The 26,827-nt window shown below is 39.6% G+C and overlaps 1 protein-coding gene across 18 annotated transcripts in view; it reads right to left on the bottom strand.

The window, feature by feature from the left end:
• The window catches only part of SCEL (sciellin), a 322,010-nt gene that overhangs the window by 104,249 nt on the left and 190,934 nt on the right, over nucleotides 1-26,827 (bottom strand). The window contains exon 1 of one of the 18 annotated variants that reach the window (XM_045479750.1): nucleotides 8,864-9,027. The exons of 16 other annotated variants lie outside the window; for them this stretch is intronic. The gene's annotated coding sequence lies outside the window, so the exon portion shown is untranslated. Of the gene's footprint in view, nucleotides 1-8,863; nucleotides 9,028-26,827 lie in introns of those variants that run through there. One more of the 18 variants, XM_045479720.1, reaches the window with a different exon arrangement.

Genomic DNA, 26,827 nt, shown 5'->3' with positions numbered 1-26,827 from the left:
GTAGTTTAATAAATATACAGAGGGGTTTTTTAATGAACATAACTAATATTGCGAGAAAATAAATTTTTCTCATTAAATCTGCATGTGTTCCTCTTATACCCCTCACACAATCTCCTTCAGCCCCACTTTTGTGTCTATATGTGTCTGTAAGGTATCTAATAATGCTGCCTTAGTAGCCTCAGTTCAGCCAATTTGACTTATTTCCAAGTGCTGTCCTTCAGTTTCATTCCAAATAAGTTTTTTAACTTCTCAGGAGAAAGATGAGACTCTAATGTTGGCTCCTCAAAACACTGTTACCAGTGCATATGCCTCACTGATGGCAGATTACCAGTAACTCTATTTTATTTTATTTTTTATTAAAAATATTTATGTATTGGGGCACCTGGGTGGCTCAGTCGGTTAAGCGTCCGACTTCAGCTCAGGTCACGATCTCGCGGTCCGTGAGTTCGAGCCCCGCGTCGGGCTCTGGGCTGATGGCCCAGAGCCTGGAGCCTGCTTCTGATTCTGTGTCTCCCTCTCTCTCTGTCCCTTCCCCGTTCATGCTCTGTCTCTCTCTGTCTCAAAAATAATATAAATAAACATTAAAAAAAATATTTATGTATTTTTGAAACAGAGTGTGTGTATGCAAGTGGGGGAGGGGCAGAGGGAGAAGGAGAGAGAGAATCCCAGGCAGGCTCCACATTGTCAGCACAGAGCCCAATATGGGGCTTGGACCCACAAGCCATGAGATCATGACCTGAGCCAAAACCAAGAGTCAGACACTTAACTGAGTGACCCAGGCACCCCACGAGCAACTGTATTTTAAATGTGGTATTTTATGGGAAAAGATGTATGAAAGCTGTTTGTCTCTTATACTGGGAATTTAAAAAAACCTTTTCCTTTAAAGCATCAAATGCTTAAGTTGAAAATTCTAGTATGAAATCATGACGTCAAGTCAATAAAGATAGAGAGAAAAACTTTTCAGCTTCTGGATCATCTTTCGTTTCCCCTTTGTGGCCAAACAGCAGAAAGAGCTGATTTTTACCCGATGCTCACAGCCTACACACAAAGACATCTGTCCTTAGGTTTTAGATGAAATCATTCTCCTTAAGCTCTGAATCACAGAAGCAATTACGTTTCTTAGTTCTCTTTGGATGTATTTGAAACTATCAAACATCTCCTATTTCTTTGATTTGTCTTCTCAGTTTTTCTTCATCTCCTTATGGTCTGTCTCAATTTTCTTCAGTGTTTTCTATTTGTAATAAGAGCATTTCCCCAAGAGCCCTTAGGTCTGTTAGGTTAAACCCAATCTCAGTCCCAGCTCCACCCGTCCCAACCCTAAAAATTTCCGGGGCCACCTCCTAAGCTACACTCTTTTCCTTCATCATTTGGGTCTTCTTGAAAAAAAGACCGTGAATCGGTCTTCCCATCCCACACAAGGGCAAAATGACTCTTGGCTTACCTAATAAGGCCTTCACTATTCTCTGCTAACTTTCTATTCAGAAAGATCCGGTGAGCAAAGAAACCGGAATGGGTGTTGCATAGAGAAAAGGGAATAGGAAAAATGAGGCAGAAAAGAGCAGAATATAGGCTAACAAACTAGAGGATGAAAGAAGAAAGGGAAAAAAAAAAGAAAAAAATCAATTCTGACCACTGGTCATGTGATAGTGTCAGCTCTATTGAGTTCAGATTTTACATGTATTATCTCATTTAAGACCTACACAATGTTTTAAGTTTGATGCTGTTATTATCCTCATTCCACACTTAAATGAAACTTTATGATGAATGATTTCAATGAAGTCAGACTCTTTGCAGAAGGTAGGGCAAGAGTTGGAAATGTGGGCAGTGGCTGAAAGTAGTTGTTTCTGGAAAGAAGTTTTAGGATGAGTAGCTTACCTGAGGCTGCATAGCTAGTGCACAGCTGGTATTAAACCTGGTAATGAAGTTCCTGTCCCAGAAGCCCAGGAAACAAAAGGGACTGATGGGTGGAAAGTGACAGGCTAAAAGAAAGGGTGAGAAGAATGACTTTTCCTCCACTGTAGATTGCTGATGGACCTCAACCGAGAGTAAGATTGGAGTAGGCTTTCTTGGATCATTGTACCAAGGTATCCAGAGATCTGCACTGAGTGATATTTCGATATTTTAACTCCAAAATCTTCCAATTTATCAAACTTTTTTATTTTTTTTTTAATTTTTTTAATGTTTATTTATTTTTGAGACAGAGAGAGACAGAGCGCGAGTGGGGGAGGGGCAGAGAGAGAGGGAGACACAGAATCTGAAACAGGCTCCAGGCTCTGAGCTGTCAGCACAGGGCCCGATGCGGGGCTCGAACCCACGAACCGTGAGATCATGACCTGAGCCGAAGTCAGCCGCTTAACTGACTGAGCCACCCAGGCGCCCCTCAAACTCCTAATACACCTTATATCTTTATGAAAAAGAACTCAAAGAGTCGCCTAGGGGAAATCACTGTAGTGATGGAAAGTATTAAGAAGCTAAGGTAGAATAAGGAAATAAATATAGCAAAAATGGCTAGAAAATGGCATATGTACATTCACCTCTGTGTATGAAAGTCTAGAGGGTTTCACGGCTCAATAATAGTGCCATACGCACCAGGACTTGCTTCCCAAAAATCACTAGTAACTGGGAAAACCCCCTAGAGACTGGAAAAAGACAAATGCTACTAAACTATTTTCTATAGAAGAATAAAAGGAGCCCGGTAATTACAAACCAATAAAGAGAAGCCTTAGTTTCTGGAAAATAAATAAAACAAACCCCAAACAACAATTACCACCTAAAAGAACATGAAATATCCTGGAAGGAGAAAACAAACAGGTCTTCATGAAGAGCAAACATTAACAAGTCCATTTAAATTAATGGATAGTGTTTAGCCTTCACATGCAGCGTAGAAGGAAATCCAATAATTACCAGGCTGGTAAGGACTCATTTAGCTTGCTGGGATGGTTAGAAATTTGCTATTTCTTTAGTCACACAGCCTCACAGTCTGAGGTTAGCACTGGGAAACTTGCTTACTGACGGTGAAACAGTTGGGAATGTAGTGCAGATGAAAGCTTTCAGCCAGCCAGATGTCTACATGCTACCGGTTCTCTGGTACCCACCATAAAATTTTCTGACTGTTCTATTTTTACTATGAGCCCCGACTTGCCCGGGTTGCTGCCACCTAGCTTTCCCATAGAATGACAGCATCAAGTGCTAGCATGAAGAGTCTTACTGTTTGGGACAATGATCTGTTTCACTTTATTAAAGACACTGATCTAATATTCATTAGTAAAAAACACTAACAAAAATTATCTATCACCTGAGCCCTTCATGGGCTATTTCCTTTTTTTTTTTAAGTTTATTTCTTTATTTTGAGAGGTGAGAGAGCAAGGAAGGGGCAGAGAGAGAGAGAGAGAGAGAGAGAGAGGGAGAAAGAGGATCCCAAGCAGGCTCCAAGTCACCAGCCTAGAGCCGGACATGGGGCTCAGTCTCATGAACCATGAAATCATGCCCTGAGCTGAAATCAAGAGTCAGACACTTAACTGACTGATCCACCCAGTGCCTCTCATGGGCTATTTTCAGTTCTATCCGAAAGCATTTGTTAAATGAATTAAAACCCAAATTTTTACCACGGACTATGAACCAAAACCCCATTAGTTACTGTAAGTACTTTACCATATTTCACATTCACAATGGCTCTGTCATAAGGTCATTCTTTATCCCAATTTTACACAGTATCATCTTTTTCATTATATCAGTAATACATGCTCAGTAGAAAATGCATAAAGTCAAAGAAAGCACAAAGAAAAAATGAGACACCTTTCATGTATCATTATTTTCTTCAAAGGTTCTCTTTGCCTATTAGATTTCACTGATCCACATTTTTCAATGTCATTACAAATATTTAAATGATTATTCCTTCTGCAACTAAAATATATTTCATTTTATGTGACCACCTATTATTATAACATAATTTCTCTGTTGTTTCCAACAAAACCATACAAAAATCTTTGATCACATGTCTGATTATTTTCTTTGGATGGATCCCTAGAAGTGAAATTACTTGCTAAGGGATATAACTTCTAAAATCTTCTTGATCCCTATTGTCAAATCTCCTTCCTTAAACCTTGTCAGTTTATAACGCACCAGCAGTATATAAATGTCCACACATTTGCCAGCACTTAGAATTACCATTTATTAATCTCTTTAATAATTTAAAGAGATTCTATTCTATTCTATCCCTACATATCTCTCAATTGTATTTCTTTCTGTATTCAAGCTACCAATTCAAACTGCCATAATCTCTTTGTTACTATTTTAACAGCTTCCTAGGTGTATTCCCAAGTGTCTAGACTTAATCTCTTCTAACCCATTCTCTACCGAAGCAGCCACCAGCTTGCTTAAAACTCTTCAGTGGTGCTCCATCTCCGTCAGGATAAAAGTTAAGTTGTTAACAAGGCTCACAGGTCCACAGATGCTGCCTCATCTCTCCCCACTCTCCATTCCTCACTCAAGCTCTAGTTTCAGCCACACTAAGTCATGCCAATTCCTTGAGGGTTTCATCAATTTTACCACCTTTAGGCTGTGGCTTACTCTCTGCACTATGCCTAAAACAGTCTTCATTCTGAGCTTTCCTTGCCCCTTACTCTCTTTTCAGAAAAGACTTCTATTCATTCTTCAGGTCACATAACCTCCCAGAAGCATTCAGTGACACCATTGCAACCTGGCCCCCCACCTTCCCAGGCTGAATTAAGGGCCCTACCAAGTGTTGAAATAGCAAAGAGTATCTCTCCATAAAAACATTTACCAAACAGATTGCCTGTTAGTGTGGCTGACTATCCTTCTATCCCCAGGGCACAACATGCATGCACATACACATACACATAGAGTAAATCTTGAGAAAATTGAGAAATTGAGAAACAAGACCATCTTTGCCACAGTTGTGTTTCCAGAACTTATTACAGTACATGGCACATAATCAGTTCTAGAGGGATATTTGTTGGACAAATAAGATTAAATGTTTACACATGTTTTCTTATAATTTTTTTAAAAATATTTTAGGGGTGCCTGGTTGGCTCACTCAGTTAAGTGTCTGACTCTTGATTTTGGTTCAGGTCATGATCCCAGGGTCATGGGATTGAGCCCTGCATGAGGCTCCATGCTGAGTGTGGAGCCTGCTTAATATTCTCTCTCTCTCTCTCTCTCTCTCTCTCTCTCTCTCTCTCTCTCTCTTTCTCCCCCGCCTTTACCCATCTCCTCTGCATGTGTGCGCTCTTCCTCTTCCTAAAAAAATTATAAGTAAATAAATAAGTAAATAAATAAATAAGAAAATACTTTATTGTTACATGGAAACTCTAATACATATGGAATTATTTGGCTAATGGTGGAATGAATCCCTTTCCTATTGACATATGATTTTTCCTTTGTCACATATAAAATTCTTACATATTCTAGAATGTGGCTGTATGTTCCATAAATCTGTTTTTAGTTTCTTGCAATAGAAACAAACTTTAATTATTATCTTTTTATAATATATTTTAGTGCCAGTGCAAGCACCCCTAATTAATTTCCTATGTATAAATGCTATCAGCTATTCCCATCTATTTATTTCTTTCAGGTAAACTTTAAAATTATTTCATCTATTTCCAAAATAAATATTCTTTTGGAACTTTTGATCAGAATTGCATGAACCCTATAAAATGATTTGGGAAGAGGTGACATTTATGATATTCAAACTGTCCATCCAGGAAGGTTTTACTCAAAAAATTCTTTGTTTCTTAAAGTAAATTTTTGTGATTTTTTAAAAATCAGGGTCCCACATTTTTCTTTTGGAGATTTTTTTTTCAGAGATTTTTTTTGATGTTTTACTTTTCTTTGTGCTATTTTAAAAGAAATAGTAATACAATACATATGTCATTAAGAATTCTAAAATTTCTTTTTATGTACTGGTGCTGTGAGATATGCATGATTGTACAAGTTACCCTTGGTTCAAAGTAGGATAACGATTAAATCCAAGTCTCTCTGTACTCTAACCTCCTGCAGTTTTTTTTACATGAATTCCTTTCAAACTTTTACCTAATGACAAAGGAGAGGATGCTGGGAAGGAATGGAGAAAAGGGAAGAATTGTTGCAGAGCATTTTTCTACAAAACGTTTTAACTAAAATTAGCTCTCAGTGCAGATGTACCATGAGGCATCTGTACATTTTCTCAAATACCGCCAGTCTCCTGGGATGTTGATATTCCAGTTTGAAACTATGGTCTACATTACTTTCCCCCAGGAGGTTCCATATAAAGGGGACTTAATCATATTTTAGGCCAGGGAAACTTGGGTCTATAAATGTAGAATAAATAATTTAGATGCTTAGAGCTCTTAATACACATCTATGATGAGGATTCAGCAACATTAATTCTCATGTCTAGAAGTAAGCCAGTTGTCATTTAATGGACAGCCATTAAATACACTCTTCCAATTAATAATCACAATAAAAGGATGACTTATACCCTTAATAAGTTTAGCAGCTAACATAAAATGCAATCTGTAAATATAGCTGTCATTTGACAAAGCATCCATTTGAAGAAGGGCCTTTCCCAAATTCTAAAATCACATGGATTTTTACAACAGTAAACTAGAAACACTTAAGAAACACATGTGATGAGGACTTTTGATTAAAAGGTAAATTCTGAGCAACTGAAAACAGTACATAGATATTAATACATAAAACGCTTATTTCAAAGTTCTCAGCAAGAGAAAAGGAAATTTGATCAACAAATGGCCTAGACGCAGATAGTATCAGAAGACAAACTGTGTGGGACAACAGAGATTTCCTTTGGACTGCTGGCCAAGGATTTTATTACTTCCTTCTTAAAGAATGCTTCAAGTTAATGCCTGAAACTTAGGGACACCCTCAGTTAAATCATGTTAGTGAATTATATGCAGCTCATTCCACAGCATGAGTTCAGCCATTCAGAGCATATTCTCTTTGTTTTGTTTACAGAAAAATGATTGTTTTAGGTGTTTCAGTCAAAACTCCAGTGGTTGGAGAAGACAACCGGGAAAGCAGAATGGTACTGCAGCTACAGAATGGTGGCTGAGCTGAGGATGTCACTGATTAGGTGCACCACAACCTCCACACATGCCACATTGCCTTCCTACAGAGGGCTGACCACTCCTTGGATGGAAACTCTGGGAACACAATGAATAACAAGACTGAGCCCAGAAACCACAAATAAAAATGTCTCATTATGTCATGGTCACACTCTACACACAAGTATATTACTGGATAAAGACATTCTTATTTCTATATCATTTTAGCCCTTTTATAAAGCCAGAGGGAAGCTCATTTATTGCTACTATATATTTTATGTGAAAGAAATTTGAAAAAATCATTGAAAAAATGCAGTAAGACAAAGGTCAGTCTTCTCGTTCTGGTTCTGTTAACTATGTCTTGGCAAGTTGCTCAACATCGATGTTTTTGTTGTCCTCATCTAAAAAATTCATGGGTTAGACTAGACAAGGCTATGTTCTGTACGAATCAAATTTATGTCAACTGGATTAAAGATTTACATGAAGCTAAAATTTTAATAAAAACCCTAGCTTGTTCATGTGTTCTGTGTCACATGATATTTAAAATCAACCAAATGTTTTACTAAAATTTCTACTGATAACATATCTCAGTTTTCTCAAATTGATTGTTCCAATAAAAATTGGAGTACAACAAATATCAGAAAGACTGTATCTGGTATATCAACTGTGAAAGTGAAAGCCAGTGTTAAATTTGATCTCATTTCACGAAAACTCAACTTATAAACTACAAATGCTGATTACTATAGATGTTTGAAAGCCAAGTTATAGAGTTCCTCAGTAAACCTTTGGGAATTGACCTTTCAATCTCTGAGACACACATGACCTGGTCACCAATGGGATGTGATGAGAACGTTAGAACGTAAGGCAGAGCCAGGTGTGCTGTGGGAAACACCCCTTTGGAGGGGACAGAGCTCCTGTTACAGACGACAAGTGATGGTGGGTTGGATTCCCACAGCTCTGTATCATGAATGGAAAAGGTGGAGAAACAAACACCAGTCAGAGAAGTTGGCTTGGCTATCAATTACAAAGGAAAGCCTGCTTACAATAACTTTTCTATTCCTATCAAAGAATCTGTTTCTAAAACTGATTTTTCAGGACTAGGATATAAATAGAGGTGGAAAATTGGCCCCCATCTACATTAATCAATTCTCAGATTAGAACCCAGGATATAATATAGAAAAGTTAGCCAATTGCACAGGAATCCCTGGAGGATGCCACACTCCTGCCAATTCACCCACCTTGCTTTATCCCATGGTACACTCATGCAAGAAATGTGATTTTTCTTACTGGGGGAAGATAGGATACAGGGGATATGGGCTTGGCATCTCTCCCCCACAGCTCGGTGACTGCAGTGTTTTTAGCAGACAAGAAAAACATCTATGAAACAATGAAGTTCACCATTTCAGTAAAAGCATCATCTGTGAAAACAGGGAGGTCCCTTTAAAAAATGTTTTTATAGTCATTTGAGACAATAGAATTGCCTTGAAGAATTTACTATCCTTATGGGTGACAGGATTCACCAGCTGACAGCTCCCACACAGAAACTCAAAGAGGTTCTCATTTCTCTGCTGCCCGGAAATGTGTTAAGTTGCAGAGAAGTTAAAAGGCAATGCCATATAAAATCACACTCAGCAGCAGAGCTGTTGACAAGCAGAGCAGCCCCTTGGAAGCTGTCAAAATTTAACTGGAGAAAAGACAAAGTTAATACAGTAAGTTCTGATTTTAATCAATCGCAAAGAAAACAGGGAAAGTTACACACATAAAGTAGATATGTTTATGTTTGCAAATATAATTCAACTTACCTCTCTTGGGCAGAAAACCGGGACTTTGTGTCTGAAGTGCCTTCAGTGGTTCCCCAGGTGGATCTTGCTGAAACTAATGTGTACCTGGAGTTTTAATGAATGTCGTTTCCACCTCTACTTGACTGTGTTAATGAACAGTTCAGAGGCTTCTCCCTCAGTGGCTGAGTCACCCAGGGAGGAGGTGGGTGGTGTGAAAGAGGGTGTCACCTTGTATAAATACCAATTCAATTAAAACAGGCTCACTCATGGACCTACTGTCTTTGTTTGGTGAATTCTTTGTGTAAGTTATGGCCTCGTTATGCCAAAAAGAATGTGCTCCTGTTATCGCCCTTTTAATTGACATCAACAATACACACAACTCTATCAAGGACAAGGAGGCATGGTACCCAACCTATTTTGGATTCTCTTCAAAATAAAACAAAAATTTAAGGTAGGAAGGATTGTTTTCTCTCTCTACCCATAGTGGCTGGAAGGCTGGGGCACAGATGCACAAGATAGGAAGTCCACTGTGGGAACCAACATTCTTTAGGATAGAAAAGTCCTTTGAAACTCTGAGCTCAGGAAATATGAAATAACACAAGTTCGGGGCTCCTGGGTGGCTTAGTCAGTGGGTGTCTGACTTCGGCTGGAGTCATGATCTCACGGTTCCTGAGTTCGAGCCCCGCATCAGGCTCTGTGCTGACAGCTCAGAGCCTAGAGCCTGCTTCAGATTCTGTGTCTCCCTCTCTCTCTGCCCCTCCCCTGCTCACGCTCTCTCTCTCTCTCTCATAAATAAATAAACATTAAAAAAATTTTTTTAAAGAAACAACACAAGTTCTACACATGGGATATTTTGTAAAACCATCAGAGGAAAAATACATTCTGAAATATAAGAATTCTGATCCTTTTATTATTTTGACATAGATAAAAATGTGACGAAGATGCTTGAAAGTTCTTTCACATCTGAGGACAGAAGTAGATTCCAGCATCAACACCTGCGTCTGGCGGGGAAGCAACAATGCACAAAAGTCATGCCAGGTGGGGGTTCCTACCACAGCTTCTGAAATGCACCTTCCATAATAGCCTGGGAGGCTTTGCAAGAAGCTTAGCAAACTTGGAGAACATTACTGAGAGAAGTCAAGTCATTAGAACTCCCAGGGTCATCTTTATGCATCCATCATTTCAACAATTAACCGAATGCTCCCATTTTCAAGACAGCTCCTAAAAATTACAGTCCAGCTGAGCTATAGCACAGAAGTGACTGTAACAAGAGTAGAAAAATGTTCAGGTTAGAAGGTACAGGCAATTGTAGTATGCAGTCATTATAAACTAGGACATCACTTTTCTGATGTGTCCTCTCTCTGGGCTGAAGAATTTGAAAATGGAAAATGGAAAAATGTTCTTCAAAAGTAAACATCCATATACATGTCTATTCGGTCCTTCTATGGAATTTTATAAACCCAAAATATTTTAGAAATAGGGGTGCCTGGGTGGCTCAGTCCTTTGAGCATCCAGCTTTGGCTCAGGTCATGATCACATGATTTGTGGATTTGAGCCCCACATCAGGCTCTGTGCTGACAATACAGAGCCTGCTTGGGATTCTCTCTCTGCCCCTTCCCTACTTGCTCTCTCTCTCTCTCTCTCTCTCTCTCTCTCTCAAAATAAATAAATAAATAAATAAATAAATAAATAAACAAACTTAAAAAAAGAAATATGTTCTAAATTTCTGTGCTGCCCATAAATGTTGGTTGAATTTAGGTTGGATTTAATACTATAGATTAGAAAATTGTAAAAACATGTTTGGCTCAATTCAAAAAATAAATCAGGAGTTATATGCAGCATTATAAAGACATTATATTCAGCAAAATAAATCAGAAGTTATATTCAGCATGATTCAGCATTCATTTTGCCAAATGAAGGGCTAAAACAGTTTCAGAGCCAGCTTGTAGGGACAGGTAGTAACTTACATTATAGAATGTTTAAGTGTATGTTTTTGTCCTCATAAAATATAGAACGAGAAAAATAAGTTTTTAAGTTTTAATGAAGTAAAATATACTGCTCAAGATACATGCTAGGCTTTTGAACTCCCAAGCAATTATTCCTGCACGTAATTGATGGTTCCTCTTATTTTATATACCAGGAGCCCGTACCACTAAGCCACACCAGTGTCTTTTCATTTAGAACCAAATCTTTGATTTAAAAAGGGGCTAATTCTAAACACTTGAGGAAAATGCATACCTCCTCGTGGCTCTCAAAGCTTGAAGAGGTCAATCAAGAATGCGTCTGGGTGTGGAGGTGGCCAAATGGGTTCGGCCTTGGTTTCACTCAGGCCTTGAACTGGGAAGCCTTGAGCATGCTTGGAATAACTTTGTTTCATCATGCCTATCTCACTGTGCATGTCTGAGTTCTTGAGGTCTCTTTAGAACATAGCTCCTACCCTGGGGATGGCCAATGTTTTATTGCAGATGCTAATGCCAATTGCTTCGTGGTGGCTGCCTGGATGGATACGATGAAGTTTGTAAAGCAACCCTTTTTGGCTGAGTATATCTCCTGAAATAGAACAGTGTTTTTTCTATGTCTTCTATCCAATGAATAAATCAGCCAAAATGAGCACTTATTACTTATTACTATATAATAATGAGGATAGTAAATACTTATATAGCACTGTTAACGTGTCAGGCATTGAATTTCTAAGTACTTTTCATACATTAACTTAATAATTGTTATTAAATGATTGTCTCCTCGTACTATGGTCTGAATGTTTGTGTCCCCCTGAAATTCAGATGTTGGAATCCTAACTCCCAAAAAGGATAGGATTGGAGGCGGGGCCTTTGGGGGGTGCTTAGGTTATGAGGGTGGAACCCTCATGAATGGGAATAATGTTCTTATAAAAGAGACCCTTCAGAACTCTCTAGCTTCTTCCTTCATGTGAGGACACAGTGAGAAGGCACAGGCTATGAACCAGGAAGAGGGGCCTCACCCAACCATGCTGGCATCTTGATCTCAGACCCCCCCCCCCCCAGACTCCAGAACAGTGGAAGTTAAATTTCTGTTGCTTATAAGTTGCCCAGTCTGGGATATTGTTATAGCAGCCTGAACAGACTAAGATACCTCCTCACCCCAGAGAGATTCCAAAAGTGATGTGAAAATGCAAAAAATGCAAATAGGACAAATCAGCATCTCAAAGTTCTCTCATCTATTACCTAGGGTCTCTGAGGGTTGAAAGATACAGGGTTCCCCTTCTTCCTCCCAGATGGAAAAAATGTTATGTGCATGCTAAAACAAAGATATATCATTAGGATGATACTTGCAAAGCCAATTTCCCTTTGGCTGGGAGTAGACAGATGTCAGAATTAATGAATTACTGTCAGCACTTCAAGAGCTGGTGCATTGCTTAATGCACTTTGATGGTGCCAGCATAATGCAGACTAATGGAGAGCACAGTGGAGAACGCACAGGGGCCTGGGTTCTCTTTCCTTACAGATCCACCCTTCACTGTGGGCAAATCACTTAACCCTTATGCCCATGTCTTTCCTGGTATAGTGAGACTGATGAGATCTATTTCTTTACCAACTGGCAGGTCACAGTGAAGATGTCACAATTTTTTTAACCAGGACTTCAAACCTTAGGTTTATAGCAAATGTCAGGAAGAACCAGGAGGACTCAGCTGAGAGTCCTTTCTGACTCTTCATGCTACAAACAGGCAGAGATTAGACGTGGTTGATGATGACTGTAATGCTGATGATAAAAATAACAATAAAAATAGCAACACCAATAGTTTAAATATGTGCCGATTACTGCTAAGTGCTTCACATGTATTATTTCATTTGATCTTCACAAAAACCCTACACTATAGGAACTGCTATTATATCCATGATAGAGATAACAAAGCAAAAGACTAAGGTTAACACAGCTAGGAATTAGATGTGTCCGGAATTCCAATCTAGGCACACTGACTGCAGAGTCCACCTTCTTGGGTGGGAACCTCCACTGTCTCTCCAAAGTGCCAGAAAGGAATATGAGTACTTGATCCAAACTATGGCTAGACCAGAGGGTGAGCTAAACTTATAGCAGGCCTAAGCACTAACTAATAGGTGGCAGGAAAGTACAATGGCTTTTAATAGTTAATGTGTGTGTGTGTGTGTGTGTGTGTGTGTGTGTGTGTGTGTGTGTATATATATATATATATATATATATATATATATATATACATACATACATATACACTTATATCCTCATAGCCCACATGTGTTAGATTGCAATGTTAAACCAGAGAATGGCCTTGAGTGGCTTCAGAATCTAGGGTCCTTTAATTATAGTGTAAATCTAACTCATCAGTTTTCTTTTTTTTCTTTATTTAAGGAATACTTATTTAAGACTATTTTTATAGCAACTTTTGATTCTTAGCAAAATTGAGAGTCAGGTACAGAGAATCCCATACACCCCCTCCCCCTACACATGTACAGCCTCCTCTGTTAACATTTCACACCAGACTGGTACATTTGTTAAATGGATGAATTTACACAGACACATCATTATTACTCAAAGTCCATAATTTACATTAGGACATCATTCTTGGTGCTGTACATTCTATGGATTTGGATGAATGGACAATGACATGTATCCATTATTATGGTATTCTGCATAATAGTTTCACTGCCCTAAAAATCCTCTGTGCTCTGCCTAGTCATTCCTCCCTCCCCCCAATCTCTGGCAATCACTGGCATTACTGTCTACATAGTTTTGCCTTTCCAAAATGTCATCTTGTTGGAATAATATACTAGGTAGCCTTTTCATATTGGCTTCTTTCATTGTGCAATATGCATTTAAGGTTCTTCCATGTGTTTTCATTGCTTGACAACTCATCGCTTTTTAGCTATTCCATTGTCTGGATATACCAGTTTATTTTTCCATTTGCCTAATGAAAAACATCTTATTTGCTTCCAACTTTTGGCAATTATGAATAAACTTGTTATAACCATCATAGGCAGTTTTCTTTTTAAAAAATATTTACGCAATATATTTTTCTTTTTCTTTTTTTCTAAGTTTATTTTATTCATTTTGAGAGAGAGAGAGAGAGAGAGAGAGAGAGAGAGTAGGAAAGGGGCAGAGACAGGAAGAGAGAGAGCATGGAGCCCAATGCTAGGCTCAAACTCACAAATCATGAGATCATGACCTGAGCTGAAATCAAGAGTCTGACGCTTAACCAACCTAGCCACCCAGACACCTCTACACAATGTATTTTGAATCAGCCATATATTTACATTTTTCAGAAATTAAAAGTATAGAAAGAAAGACAGTGAAAAGTCTCCCTCACTCCCCAAACCTTGATCTCCAAAAAAGAGGAATGGGCAATTATTTAGTTTCTTCTGGGTCATTCCAAAGACATTTATACATATACGAGAAAATGTAAGATACAGATATTTCCTCCATTTTTTATACAAATGTTTGCATATTACACTGTTCTGAATCTTATTAATTTATTTATTTTTTGCTTTAACATTATATCCTGAAAATCTTTCCACACTGTGTTTTTCATTAGCTGATTGGCCTTCCATTGTATGGGTATGTCATAATCTATTTTATCAATCCACTATAAATGGACATTTCCATCATGTCTAAACTTCTGCTAACAAACAATGCTACAGTGAGTAACACTGTACATAAATATTTGGTACATGTACCTATATATATCTAGGATAAATTCTTATAGACATAACTGCTGGTCCAGGAATTTATACGTGTAATGTTGGTAGGTAAATAATACCAAATTGTCCTCTATAATGGATTTATGAACTTATCCCTCTTATTCTCACTTGTCTTCTTCAACAATTTGCTCATTTAACAAATATTAAGTACTTACTATGCTTTAGTACTGTTTCAATTCAAAGGACAGGAAACTTAATGAGATCCAGTGTTTGCTCTCCAGGAATTCACCATGTTGGGGGAGACAGACATTAAGTTAAATAGCTATAATACATCAGGATAAAGCAATACACAGCAATTTTATGAGCATAGTTACACGGTAGAGAAACTGAAGAACTCTACCTGGACCTGGGGGCTGATGTTGATACTGAGTTTTGAAGTTTGCGTGAACATTGATTAGATGGTTGAAGGGGAAAAAAGCCATCCACCCACTCTGCCTTCCTAGATTTGCTTCTTAAGGTCTTTCAGATTCCTGCTTATGACTATAATTCAGGACCTGGCAGTGTAAGGCAGTGTGAGGCATGGCTGGTCCAATTAATGAGGGAAGTAGGAGCAGAGATATAGTTGGGTAAGTAGGACTTGCAGCCAGATTCTCCTCAATAGTGCCAAAGTTGACAAAGCCTGCTTGAAACTTCTGCTACTTTCCTCCTCGTTCCAGCACCACCTAAACCAGCATTTTTGCAGCAGCAGTGATAGTTCCTCAGGGTGGTATATGTCTGCCCACATTTTCCTAGTTTCCTATAGACAAAAGTGAGCTACGCTGCAAACAGTGCAAGCCTCCTGCTTACGGCTGAAATAAACAATTTTGTAGGGGTTAAAAGGAAGAATTGCTCTTCCTTTCACTGAAAAACTTAGAATGGCAAATCTGCTGTTATTTTTTTTTTTTTTTGGCAAATCAATTTTTATAATTAAAGTCCTTACTTTCAGATTGTGAATTCATAATTTCATGATCCTCATGTCTGATTTTTTTTTTCGATTCACAGTCAGTGCTTCCACTTTACTCCAGTCTCTCCAATAGCTCATGGTATTACATCACAAGCCCCTTGAGACCAGAGAGCAGGGTTTGCATTGTCTGTATCCTAAACATGTAGCACCTTTCCTGACTCATAATAGCACTCACTAATTATTGATTTAATGAAGGAATAATGATGGTAAACAAGTGGGCATACAAGAGGGGTGTTCACCATTTGCCAAAAATCTAGTTTATCTGTTTCATAAGTCTGATTTTGTTATCGGATTTTTCCATCCCAGGCTGAACTATAGATTATAATAGGCTGAACTAAAGACTATAGTATCAGTTCTTCAACTCACTTGTAGTACTCACCGTTCTCTTAAAACAGGAAAAGATTTCCCAGTATTTTATAGAGATTGCTCAAACAATAATTACTATAACTGAACTTCTTGCCCAAGGTTAGAACCTCCATGACCCTTGTCTCCTCTCTTGCTCTCTCCACATTCACATCCAATTAAATGGTCACTGACCCATCACTGTCAAGCCTACCTCCTGCTTCACTCTAACCATTTCCTTCTACTTGACTCCCACCACCTGTGCTAGAGTTGGGACCCTCATTATCATGAGGGAACACTATTTCAATCACTTGCTAACTGGCCTCTTCTCTGTTCTGATCTGTCCCCTCTTGAGTCACTCAGGCTCTTTCAGGTTGTAAATATCGGAGATAAGCTCCAGAAGTCTCAGTCAACAGGATCACACTAACAGTGGCAATTAAATAGGGAAGAGCCACAGTACCCCCCAAATAATGACACTCAGAAATCTACAGTTTAATTCAGGAACAAGATCAAATGTAGCAACCACATTGAAGTAAAGATTGGCATTACAGGTAAAGGCTGTTTCACAGTAAACGGTCCAAGAAGCTACTTGCTAGCTCCAGCCATTCCCCCTCTGAAAGTGTCTTTGCAGAATCTGCTTTCTCTCCCACACAGAGAACCACTGGCTACGAATGAATTACCCAAATGGATTCTCAGCTAGAATTGTTTATACTCTGCTGGTCATGTAGGCATATTCCTGCTAGGTGACCAGGCCTTCTGGGGTCTCACCAGGTACAAATCGTCAGTTTTACTGTTATCAATAAACAATGCTATCTAGGGGTGCCTGGGTGGTTCAGTCAGTTAAGCATTGAACTCGACTTCAGCTCAGGTCATGATCTCACGGTTCATGAATTCAAGTCCCACATCGGGCTCTGTGCTGACAGTGCGGAGCCTACTTGGGATTCTCTCTCTCTTCCTTTCTCTCTGTGCCCCTCCCCTGCTTGCCCTCGCTCTCTCTCAAAATAAATAAATAAACTTAAAAAAAAAAACCAACAATGCTGCCTAAGTGGTACAAACCATCCTGAAACTATTAGGGCACATGGTTACAAAGTAATGCTATTAATATGTTTCAGACAAAAATTGTGCATGCTTATTTCTTATTGTAGTAGAATAACTCAACTTAATCCCATATTCGTTGAAATTAACCCTCACAGCACAGAAGGTTTGGTGCAAAGACTCAGCAGACTGAAAGGAAGACAGACATTGTCAGAAGGCTTCTTAGAAATTATATAATATTTCCTGGTGGTTACTTTGCAAAAACAACACAGGTTATTTTGGTACCCAATAGCAAATCCATGAATCTCTCTACCATGACTCAGTTCCCCTCCCTCTGATTCTCTTCTTCCTTCTTTCCACCATGTTACCAGTTTATCAGAGTCTCTACGTGTATGAGTGTAACTCCTCAGAGAGACAAGTGCTTTGAGTTGATGAGTCACCTGAGTTTCTACACGTAGAGCCCTTGCACCAGTCCATCTCTTGGGCTTTTGGTGAGCCACAGAGGATAGCTTTGCTCAGACACCTAATCCATCTCAATCAGGTGTAACCAAAGCAAGAGGACTGCATGGTTCAAAGTTCTTGTAACTGCTCAGAGGCACACATCAAATTATTACTTTCTCCCCAGTAAAGACACATCACCCCCTAACATGTTTTTCCAAAACACATGAAATCATATCATTCCCCAGCTTCAAACATATCCTAAGTTCCTAGGTCCCATAAAATTCAAACACCTTACATTCATGTAGGACTGTGTTGTCCAATATGGTAGCCACTAGCAATGTATGGTTACTTTAATTTAATAAAAATTAAATAAATTCAAAAATTCACCTCCTTAGTTGCACTAGCCACATTTCAAATACCACATTGGACAGGGCAGATAAGATGAACAAGAAGTTGGTCTGGATGCTTTATTGAAGCCACTTTCGACTATTCCAGGCTCATCTCCCACCATTTACCCCCCTGCACCCTAAGCTCTCATCAAAATCCTCACCTGTGTGCAAACGTACTATGTACTTCTGGCCTTTAATATTTGCTCTCATGGCATATCTGTGGCCTGAAATATGCTTGCCTCTTGTGCACCTGGCAATGTCTTATTTACTTTTATAAGGCCCTGCAGACACATAACTCCCTGAACACAAGCAGGTACCCCCTTTCTCTCTGTTCCAAGGGAACTCTGCATGTAGCTATATTGTAGTACTTAACTATGTTATTTGGTAACCTAGTTGTACCCAGCATGGTGGAGGCTGTGTGGCTAGTACTTAACACTCAGGTGCCTGATGGCCTCTGCCAGTGACGAGTTATGTAACCTTGTGCTACCCTTGTCTCAGTTTTCTCATCTGTGAAACAGGGATAATAAAATAATACTTCCCACATAGGGTCATAGTGATGATCAATTGTGTTCACAGTCACAAGCACTTAGAATGGGGCCTGGAACTTAGGGTGCTACTAAAAATAAGCTATTAGTAAAGTATTAATGCATTTTGCTTATTTACATATAAAATGTATCTGAGGGGACCCTGGGGGGCTCAGTCGGTTAAGCGTCAGACTCCTGATTTTGGCTTATGTTATTATCCCAAGGTCGTGGAATCGAGCCCCGTGTTGGGCTCTGCACTGAGCGTGGAGCCTGCTTCAGATTCAATCTCTCTCCCTCTGCCCCTCTCCCCCTCTCACACATGCTTTCTCTCTTTAAAATAAATAAATATAAATAAATCAATAAACTGTATCTGAGAAGAATAAGGATTGTAAGTGTGATTAATCCTACTCTTCTAGACACATTCACTGTGCCCAAAGGCCAAAGTCTTTAATGAGCAAGTATAATTAGTTGTCTATGACTAAACATAGCTTTTGGAAAGTGTATGATGATCCTCTCAAGAGTCAGTCCTGGAACTTATGGATATATTATTGATGGATTTATAAAAGGCTTCTCATGCAGGAAACTTGGGTCTTTTGAGCAAGAAAGTATTGGTCACAAACACTAGACTGAGAAGTGCCTGTGTGTGTTCTGGTGTTCACCAGAGTGTTCCACAATTCCTTCTCTTTGATGATGTTTGTTACTATGCACATTCTCTTCTTTTTGATTGGCTGGATGCTTCTGTCTTCTCAGTCCCAATCTTTCTTCTCTTCCTCAGTGTTCCCACATCCATCCACCATGGTAGAGTTTCATTCCTTTCTTCAAATCTGTTTTCCCTCTCCTCTAATAATTCACTATTATATAGCTTCCTATTGCTGCTGTATCCAATTATCACCAAGTTAGTGGCTTAAAGCAATATAATTTATTATCTAACAGTTCTGGAGATTAGAAGTCTAAGTCAGGGTTCATTGGGCTAAAGTCAATGTGGTGGCAGGGTGGGCTCTTTTTAGAGGTTCAGAGAAAAAAATATATTTCTGCCTTTTTCAGATTCTAGATGCTGCCTGTTTCACTCCTTCCTTGCCTCGTCCCAACCTCTTGCTCTGTCATTACATCTCCTACTTCTGACTCTGATCCTTAGTCTCAGAAGGACACCTGTGATTACATTGGGCCCACCCAGATAATCCAGGATAATCTCCTCATCTCAAAATCTTTAATTTGATCATATCTGCCAAGTCTCTTTTGCCATGCAAGGCAACATATTCTCAGGTTCTGGGGATTAGGATGTTGACATCTTTGAGGAAACATTATTCAGCTAAGAGCACCTACTGCTTTTTACAATTTCACAGCATTCTTTCTAATTTCATCTATTTTTATAATTTAAAAAACTAAACATTTCATTTAGTAGAGAAAATGTACAAAATGCAAACAATTATTTGATTTACTAAATAAATTTAAAATCTATACTCTTAAAAATAGTTGACATCAAGAGGTTAGATGGGGAGAGAGCCAAAGCATAAGAGACTCTTAAAAACTGAGAACAAACTGAGGGCTGATGGGGGGTGGGAGGGAGGGGAGGGTGGGTGATGGGTATTGAGGAGGGCACCTTTTGGGATGAGCACTGGGTGTTGTATGGAAACCAATTTGACAATAAATTTCATATATTAAAAAAAATAGTTGACATCTTTAGAATTGCATCTAAAGTTCTATATTTAAAAATCTTGTGAACAAATGCTAGAAATACATGCAAAATTTTAAATTGTCATTCTCCCCGTCCTACTGATGAGTAATACAAACAACATTAACTTAACAGACATGTTTTCAGATGGTCACTGGATGCTCAAGTGACAAGTTGCAGTGATCACGTGAAATCAATTCCCAGCTGAATTTGGGGGAAAGCATACTTACACTGAGTATATTACTTATGCAAACACACGTGTATACCTCTGTATGTTCACATTTACATACATACATGATGCATTCATTATATTGATACACATATCTCATATATTAGATTAATACATATATAGCATATATATATATTAGATTTATACATCACACACATGAACACATACACACATCAATTGGTCTACCTGTGTTTGTCTTCCCTATTAGAATGTAAGCATCTCACGGGCATGAACCCAAGCTTACTTGCCCTCAAATTCATAATGTCTACACCAGGCCTGACTTAACCAATTCTCAGTGACTATTTCTTTTTTTTTTTTAATATTTTTAAATGCTTATTTATTTTTGAGAAAGAGAGAGACAGAGCATGAGTGGGGGAGGGGCACACACACACACAGACACACACATAATTCAAAGCAGGCTCCAGGCTCTGAGCTGTTAGCATAGAGCCTAATGCAGGGCTCGAGCTCACTCAGATCATGACCTGAGCCAAGGTCCGGCACTTAACTGACTAAGCCACCCAGACATCCCTCTCAGTGACTATTTCTTAACTGAATATATTGCATTACCATGTGACACATAGGAAAATGGAATAGAAGCCGCCTGACAAAACAATGAAATCCTCAGACCCTTCCTTCTGTGTCTTCCTTCCCAATATCTCAGCCTTCAAAAGATTAGACCAAAGAACTGGGTTCAAACAATTCCCCTCATTGATGCTTACTTTTCTGTTGCTATTTTCCTTCACCTCCTACACTTTCTGACTCAATCTCTCAAGCCACTTGGTTTTCCCAAATTGTGTCCTTGCTCGCTCTCCACACACTTTATCTGAAAAGCCCCCACTTCCCAACTTTCAGCCTCTCCCACTCACTTTGACCCAGGACTTTACTCCTTCCACCCATGTCCTCCTCCTCTTGTGTTTCTTGTCACAACTCATCTTTGGATTGTCTTCCATGTCCTTTACTTTATACAACCAAAAGATAAATTCTCCAGAAGAGAGCAGAGAATTCTAGAAAACTTTTAATTTCCAAACATCATTGTAAACCAATGGATACTTGTTTACTGAGACAAAATTTGGAATAACTTTAATGATGTCCCTAGAAAAGAGGGATCTGCAAATATTTTGGAATTGATATGCCTTATTATTTGCTTTAATTTTGCAACAATTCCTCTCCCCACCTAGTCATTTAAAATTATTAAAAAATAGTTGGCTTCAGTAATTTGGGAGTAGTGTGTGTGTGTGTGTGTGTGTGTGTGTGTGTGTGTGAGAGACAGAGAGAGAGAGAGAAGCCTTGAGGCCATTGAGAATACTACAAGGTAATTTGCTTTTTATTTCATGCATCTCAGGCTCTTTTTAAATTTTGGATGTTTTTAATTTTTCTTTTTTTTCTACTGTTGGTTTGCTTTTTATTTTCCATTTTCCCTATGTAATATTCAGTTCTTTTAGGCAGAAAAAACTTGTCTATGTTTATACATTCAAATGTCTTTCATGAAAACAAATCTTGACTTTTGCCAGTTCTACTACTAACACCTAAAAAAGAAGAGTAAAGAAGGTGAAGACATTTAAAATTAACAAACTAATCAAATTCCCAAGGCAAGCTAACATGTAACCCAAAGACTTGACTAAATTCATATTTATACATAAAAGGCACAATACTGACCCACGGTTCCAAAGTCAATGTTTAAAATATGACAGTTACAAAAGTGGATCTTATAGAATATTTCTTTCCAATCAGAAAAAATTTCCAAGAAACCTTCAAGATCATTTTTCATAAATTTTTCGTTAGCAAACAAAATATGACACCCCTTGGCTCTGGTACAGATAGAGACAAAGGTTGTTGTGAAAGCATCAAGCATAATACAAATGTTATAGCAGTCTTCATTATTTTTTTAAAAGTTTGTTTATTTATTTACTTATTTAGAGAGAGAGAACGTGCACGCGCACAAGTGGGGGTGGGGGGAGGCAGAGAGAGAAGGGGAGAGAGAATCACAAGCAGGCTCTGCACTGTCAGTGCACAGCACGCAGGGCTCTATTTCATGAAGGGTGAGATCATGACCGGAGCTGAAATCAAGAGTTGGATGCTTAACCAGCTGAGCCACCCAGGTGCCCCTAACACCTTTCACTATTAACATAATTGATGCAACTCAGAATCAATCCTTCTTTTTGTTCCTTGTTCTATGGCCAGAGGTCAGCAATCTTTTTCTTAAAGGGTAGGATGATAAATACTTTATTTTAGGATTTGTGGGCCATATCCCAAAACTCAACTCTGCTGTTGCAGCAGGAGGCAGCCATAGACAATATGGTCAAGGAATGAGCATGGACAGAATGTTCTGCAGGAACGGGAGCTGGCAGTACTGAGCCAACCTCTGGCCAATGCTAACTGAATCCTACTGAAAAAACCATGCCTCTTCCTTTTCCTCCTCCCTGTGGAGGGGGAACACTAAATGAGAAAAAAAAAAGATCATAAACATCTACTGTAAACCTCATTTTCTAGAAAAGAATACTGAGGTTCTGAATGGTCAGGTGACTTTGCCAAACTGCCAACAACTTCATTTGTGTAGAGAAGCAAGACCAAAGTCCGTTCAAAATTATGGAACATTCCTTGACCACCTACTCTCTCAGATAAGCTTCAAAGCACTTAAACCTTATCTGACGTCATCCTCGCAACGTCTTTCCAAAGTACTATTATAATCTTCATTTCATAGATGAAGAAACTGAGATTCAGAGAGGTTAAGCAATATGCCTAGGGTTTCACAGCAGGCAGGTGGTACAGAGAAGAGCCAGGACTTTTAACCTCCTGCTACTTGCTTCCATTCTTCCTGCTGCTGCTGCTGCTGCTGCTGCAACAGGCCCTACTTCCACTTTCCATTGCACACTATTCCCTGTCCTCAGGGGAGAAGTCTTTTCATGCCAGTGCACATGTTTCCTGTGCTTGGAAGCCGACGCTAGATTTCCCACCGTCACATGTGATCTAAGCTGCCATGGTTAGGATTTTCTCCCCTCAGAAGCACTCCTATAACCTGACTTGCCTATCCAGTCTAACTATAGTTCTGCAACACAGAAACAGGGAGTGGACCCTGACTTCACACACCCATGGCCAACCCCGTCTAGAAAGGCTGGGAAATGTTAAGTGTTTGATCTTTGCTTGCACAACACCAACCCGAGGAGGCCCACATGAGGAAAGTCAACCTCAGGCTCCCTCCCTCTGTTAGACTTCTGGAGCAGCTCCAGAGTCCACAGCCTCTGGGAGTCCAGGGAAGGCCCCCACAAAAAAACTGGACTGGAATTCACTCCCGTTTCACAGCTGAAGTGTGTGACTCTTAAAAAGTCGGGCCTTCCCAGCACCCTTCACTCTGCACTGCATTAGCATCTGCCCACTTCACCTGCTTTGTTTCTCCATAAGTCCTGTAAAACAACTAGGTGTAAAAAATGTAGGCAGCGAGGAGGACACATTCAGTTCCCACTTCTTTTCTGGATAAATGTATTTCCTTATGAAGGTTTGTTGTGTCATACCTCAACCTTCCACTATTAAAACAAAAAGCCATCACAGGCTAAATGGTAAGCTATGAGCTGGAAAAAAAGAAGTTTTCTAAGTTGATGTGTTCATGTTACAGAATCAGATACTATTCTTCATGTATCCTATGCATAAGTGTAAGCCACTGTTTCTTGTCGTTTACTTAAGAAGTAAGGTTGTCTGCATACTCTTACTTTAATCTCAGACTCTAGAAAAAAGCATATATAAACTGCACTGTCCCCATATAACTGAAACCTGTAAGTATATATTTCCTCTCTGCCTCTCCTTTCCCAACCAAGCCCTATTTTGCCTCTGTTAAAATTAAATGAAAAAATTAAATGGAGCAAACTTCTGTCTTGCAGCAAGAATAATTCCTAGCGGGCTTCTAATGAAGCTACTTGATAAGGTCTATGGTCCTTTACTCTTTCACCCAGATCCTTATTTCTCCAACAGTAAGGATAAAAACCTGGAGTCGCATTGGGTAAGGCAGCGCCTAGTAAGACGAGACTGGGATAGCAAAGCAATGGGTCACATCATAAAATAGGAGCATTAGGGGCGCCTGGGTGGCTCAGTCGGTTGGGTGTCCTACTTCGGCTCAGGTCATAATCTCAGAGTTAGTCAGTTTGAGCCCCACATCAGGCTCTGTGCCAGCAGCTCAGAGCCTGGAGCCTGCTTCAGATTCTGTGTCTCCCTCTCTTTCTGCCCCTCCCCCCCTCGTGCTCTGTCTCTGTCTCTCAAAAATAAATAAACATTAAAAAAAATAGCAGCATTAAACACCTTCCTCTCTCTTTCATTCACTCAGCAGAGTCCACAGCAGTGAAACAGTGTGGGGCTCCTTCAGGCGCTTCCTGAATTGCCTGCAAAGATTAGAAGGAAAGAAAGCCAACATAACTCACATAACTGTGATTTGCCTTGATAGCAGTGGCAAATCAAGAAATGGTAAAAGTTCTATCAGCGAGACATAACTGAAGGTAAATAAAGTTATTAAAAAATAACAACAAAAAATTACCATCAAGAAGCCCTCATGAAGCACTTCAGATACCTCTGGGCAAATGCCTAACCACACACAAAAATTCTAATGTGGCACCTGAAGTTCCCAGTGCCCTGTGAGTGGCTGGGTATCTTCTTGGGTGTCCCAGGGAAGGTATGTAGCCCAGCCTGTGGGCTGACCCACCCTTCACAGCCCCACCTGACAAGGCCTGAACAAATACACTCTTAAAAGCAAAGACATTCTTTAGGGATTGTGCAGAGGAATTTGGCAGCTGTGACTTCCTCATGTGTGGCATTAAGAGCAAGTTCCTTGGCCAGGGGCATAAGATTATCTACAGCTTCTTTAGAGGAAGTCAATATTACAGTGTTTTTATCTAAAAATCCACATTTATCTTAAAATGCCTGCAGCCTTATTCTGTTACTGGTATCCTTAACATATTAAAACAAAATCAGGGGCGCTTGGGTGGCTCAACTGAGCACTTACGCTCAGGCCATGACCTCTCAGTTCGTGAGTTCGAGCCCCATGTTGGACTATCTGCTGTGAGCACAGAGCCTGCTTCAGATCCTCTGCTCCTTCTCTCTCAGCCCCTCCTCTGCTCGTGCTCTCTCTCTCTCTCTCTCAAAAATAAAAGAAATTTAAAAAACATTAAAAAGATCATTACAAAACAAAACAGCTTGGCTAATATTACTTGTAATGAACCAAGAAAAGAGTGGAACTCATACAGGACATTTTGCATAAATACCATTTCTACTTCTCTCTTTTCTGCCCTCCTTCCCTCCATGAGCACTGGTGAAACAGCTCCTGACAATCCAGGAAGGAGGACTCTGGTACTCCTTATATCTCAGGAAACAATAGGTCTCAGACCGAGAACAGGCATGGGGTTCTTTTTCAATGGGGTTCTTTTTCCATGGGGTTATTTTTCAATCCTAACAGCCACTGTGTGTGCAGAGAGGTATTAATGACTTCTAACCATAACCTTGTTTCCACAGGCCATATCAGTCATGGGAAAAGTCAAAGGCTTGAGAGGAATTTGGTTCCAGCCCCCACATTTTTATCTCAAGGATTCCTGCTAGACCCAATCTGACATCACTATCTTTCTATTTTTGATGTGTGATTCTGCTTACTTTGGACAGAATGCAATATTGGGTGATAAAAGTGCTGTTACTCTGCTGGCCTACAAGGGGTAAAACTACCTCTCTACTGGAGGGGAGGAGTCTTACAGTGAGTGAGAGAATCCCGGAGACTGCAGAGGTGAGCTGAGCTGTCAGACTGGGTGAGAGCTGAGTCTCATGTTGATTCTCAGTGGGAGTCAATTGTGGTGGCCCTGTGAATCACTTGTGAACTAGGCATGACCCTCATGAATGCCAGCATTGAGTGGGTGGGGCAATGAAGGCGATTTGTTGTTGTTATTTTGTTTTTTGCACTAAGGAAGACTCTCTGACTTATCCACGGTAGGGGTAGATGAAATAATCGGCCAGTTCCTGGAGGCCAGAAAGACAAAAACTGAAAGACAAGGGGTTGCTGGGAGAAAGAGGTCATACAAAATGTCTGTGGGATGTTATCAAGACCCTTTGGGACTAGACCAGAGTTACCTCAGGGACAGAGACCTGTACTGTCTGTGATCATTTCTGTTTTTGTGTGCTGGAGCAAAATTGATTCATGAATGGCAGTTTATAGACTTCTCTCCCCGGCCCCTATTCAAGCATTTGAGAATTGCCCACTCAACTGTACCTTCTAAGGCCTGTATTACCCAGGTGGGTCTTTGGGAGGAAACTACTCAGAGCCAAAGAATGACAACACACCATAGGTTCTGCACAAGACAGAGGAGAAGGAAATTGATGTGTCTTAAAAGTCTGTTGCATGGTGAAGGAGAAAGTAATCAAAAAGCAAGATGACACAGAGGAGGGTTGTGAATTAGAGAGACAGTAACGGGATAAGTGAGAGAGTCCCTAAGAGTCGCTGGGCACTAGGGAAGTACTATCTAAAAAACAATGGATTACATATCCTTACTAGTATAAAAGCATTTTGATCGCCTACCATTATCTAGTACATTGACTTCTTATTTGCACTTTTGTATATTTTGTGTTGTGCAGATCATGCACAGGTAACCCAGCTCTATCCACCTTGAAAGATATCTTATTCACAAAGGCTAGAAGAGTAGGACCTACATTTCTCAGAATCCCTGCCAATGGGTTTTGTGT

The sequence above is a fragment of the Leopardus geoffroyi genome, chromosome A1 (assembly GCF_018350155.1).
Source record: "Leopardus geoffroyi isolate Oge1 chromosome A1, O.geoffroyi_Oge1_pat1.0, whole genome shotgun sequence".
Lineage (NCBI taxonomy): Eukaryota > Metazoa > Chordata > Mammalia > Carnivora > Felidae > Leopardus > Leopardus geoffroyi.
Note: the sequence above shows the minus strand (reverse complement) of the source record. Positions and strands in the feature narration are given on the sequence as shown.